Genomic DNA, 3503 nt, shown 5'->3' with positions numbered 1-3503 from the left:
TCAGAACAAATAGCACAAAACACTTGGTGGATCTGTGAAACTAGTAAGCTAGAGTACAGGCAGAGTATTTTAAGAGGACTTGGTTTAAGACCACAAAGAATGGGCTGGGGATGTGGCTCAAGCGGTAGCGCGCTCGCCTGGCATGCGTGCGGCCCGGGTTCAATCCTCAGCACCACATACCAACAAAGATGTTGTGTCCGCCGAGAACTAAAAAATAAATATTAAAAAAAAAAAACCACAAAGAAATCTAAAGTGGATTCAGTCTGTGACTGTAACCCATGTCCAAAGAGGCAAGATGTGTCTGTAATGATGAATCTTCTAAAACAACCATAAATATTCATTTAGGTAGTGAGTTGTTGTTCAAACATAAGCCACAAGATTAACTTGGAATGTCTGGGAAAACAATTTCCTGTGTGATCTTTTTAAAGGAAGTTACAATTTGGGGCTCTGAATATTTAAGGTCAAAATATCAGACTGATTTTTCATCATTTCACTTCTCATGTCCCTGTAATGTGCCGTATTTGCTGTTTCTGCAAAATGTTGACAGGGCTCAATTATTCTTGGCCAGTAGTAAAATAAATACTTCCATAGGGTTTTCCAGAAAATTCATTCCTGAGAGTCCAAAATTACCAGATAGAACTCTATGAGGGCAGACTGCTTCCAAAGGTCACTGGGCTACATATTCAGAGCCTGAAATTTTTAAAAGGGCCCTTCTGTAGTTTGGGCTTATTTCTTAGCCTCTAAAGATCAATACAAAATAGAAGAAAAGAGTAATAACTTTTTCTCCTATGGAGTCTATAAATAAGTAACATCCAATATTTTATTCTTTTGCCCCACCTCTGTTTGTTCAATGAATTTAAATGGAAACAAATCTGCCCTGACCACCTAAAAATTATACATAAAATCTAAGTCTAGCCAGGCACAGTGATACACACATGCAATCTCAGCAACTCAAGAGGCTGAGGAGGAGGATCACAAGTTCAAGGCCAGCCTGGACAACTTAGCAAGATCTTGTCTCAAAATATTAAAAAAAAAAAAAAGAGTGAGGAGGTAGCTCAGTGGTAGAGCACCCCTGGGTTCAATCTCTAGTGCCATACCAAAAACAAATCCAATTCTGATCAATTTCACATTAACTTTTTTCTTTTTTCAAATATACATTTTTATTTGTAGATGGATACAATACCTTTATTATGCTTATTTAGCTTTTTATGTGGTTCTAGGGATGGAATCCAGTGTCTCATGCATGCTAGGCAAGCACTCTACCACTGAGCCACAATCCCAGTCTTCACATTAACTTTTCTTAAAGTTCTTTATAAAAATATCATTTTCTGGGGGCTGGGGATATAGCTCAGTTGGTAGAGTGTTTGCCTCACATGCACAGGTTCTGGGTTCAAGCCCCAGTACCACCACAAAAAAAAAAAAAAATATATATATATATATATATATAATTTTCACACACACATACACAACACACACACACACATAAAATTTTCTTCAATGCTAGTAAATTATAAATATGCTGAAATGTTGAGAGAGAAGTATACTAATGTTTATCATTTATTTTAAAACCATTAAAAGTCAGGCATGGGAGGCTGAGGCAGAAAGGCTAATTTGAGCCAATGAATTCAAGACCAACCCAGGCAACATAGTGAGACTCCATCTCAAGAGAAAAATGCATTGAAAAATAAAATGGATTGTACATAGATAGAGTGCTGATAAAACACCTCCATGAAAGTCCTAATGGTAGAATCTGAATGGTGAATATTCTCTGTGAACTCTAATTTGCTGCACATTTTAATTTTTTTTTTTTTTTTTTTTTTTTTTTTTTTTTTTTTTAGTGCTGGGGATTGAACCTAGGCCCTTGTACATATTAGGCAAGCATTCTACCACTGGGCTACCCCCCAACTCTTTTTGAGAAAGGATCTCATTAAATTGCTCAATCCAACCTCAAACTTCCTCCTCTACCTTCCAAATAGCTGAGATTTCAGCCAAGTGACATTTGAACTTTTCATACAAAACTTAAATTATCATTTAACTTATTTATCAAAAATGTACACAGCTGTCAAGTAGAAAGGGAAGCTATAGGCAAATCACACAAATCCTTGTAAGCTCAACAGAAGAAAACCACTTCTACTTTTAACTCAAATTGCCCCCATTACTCTTGGGAATGCTTTGAAAAGGAGAGTCATTTTTTATCTGGGTCTTATATCTCCACTAAGCCTGTTCATTCATTAAGTTTTCAATGCTTTCTTCTTCCCTTGACCTTACCATTCTAACACTCATCTCCATTTTTTTTAATCTCCCAAAGCTTTGTTTCAATGAAATAATTCATGAAACATGATTGAATCCCCATAAGTTGAGTTCCCCTTTCCACCTTAATGGTAAATTCTGAGTTCATCTCAAAATATTTCATTTCTTCTTGTTCAGCAGAAGTTCAGAGAGTTTCAGATCCCTTTTTACCACAATTTTCATTTTAGGAGTAAAAAGTCACACTCTTTCTCTTGTGTATCTAACAGACATTCTTTTAGGTTCTTTTCTCTGTGTCTTTATCCCTGTCTCAGTTTCTGTGTCTTTCATTTCTCTTTCTCATATGTATACTTAGACTTCCACGTCTCTGTCTCTCTCATTAGGTTAATGCAAAATATGAAATGCATTTGTAAAAATAAATAGAAACAAACTAAAGAGTGTCCATCCATAAAACTATCCCTAAGAAAAGAAAATTCCTCCTACCTGGCAAAACCTTCGAGGCTGGTCCTTTCAATTTTTCCTTCTGGTCTTCATCACTTAAGAAGCTGTTTGAGCTTTGGGAATTCCCTAGAGTACAGGAAGGCTCAAGGGCACCATGACAAATCAGCTCTTCTAGCATTTAATACTCTCTTGGGGCCATGGAAGGGGGGCAAGGGGAGGAGAAAAGGATGTGTTTATGGTGACTGACAACATTGCTTGCACTCGTCCATGCTTTATTGCCATTAAATAAAAATGCTCATTCACTCTGTAAACACCGGTCTTAAAAACGAATACAAAAACATAAACCAGGAAGAACATTCTCAAAAAAATCATAATAATGAAGTAACATAAATGAAACCAGCCTTTTCAATTTTAATTAAAATTCCCAAGAATTAAAATTCATCACAATTATCCCTATCCCTATTTCAATATTTTGTGGGGGTATTTGGTTGTTGTTGTTGTTGTAGTAGTTTTGTTTTCCTTTGTTTTATTTATTTATTTTTTTAAATGTGGTGCTGAGGATCGAACCCAGGGCCTTGCATGTGCTAGGCAAGCACTCTAATCAACCTCAAAATTTGGTTTTTCATTTCATACAGTTTCTAAACTGTATTTTCTTAAGAGCAGGTACTGGGTATCATTCATCTTCTAGTCACTCATGTCCCCCAGATATCCCATAGCAAAGAGACTTACATATATTGGGTTTCAACACAGCATGTACAATGGGTGGATGGATGGATACCTACAGATATAAATTAATGCTGGGCTCAGTGGTGCAC

At 36.3% G+C, this 3503-nt stretch overlaps 1 non-coding gene across 1 annotated transcript; it reads left to right on the top strand.

Annotated features, from left to right (window-relative positions):
• Positions 1-1337: 1337 nt before the first annotated feature.
• Trnav-cac (transfer RNA valine (anticodon CAC)) lies at positions 1338-1409 on the top strand. Its single transcript has one exon. It is a non-coding gene; the product is annotated as a tRNA-Val (tRNA).
• Positions 1410-3503: the final 2094 nt, after the last annotated feature.

This window comes from Urocitellus parryii, chromosome 2, assembly GCF_045843805.1.
Source record: "Urocitellus parryii isolate mUroPar1 chromosome 2, mUroPar1.hap1, whole genome shotgun sequence".
Classification (NCBI taxonomy): Eukaryota; Metazoa; Chordata; class Mammalia; order Rodentia; family Sciuridae; genus Urocitellus; species Urocitellus parryii.
This window is presented reverse-complemented; position numbering and strand designations above follow the sequence as displayed.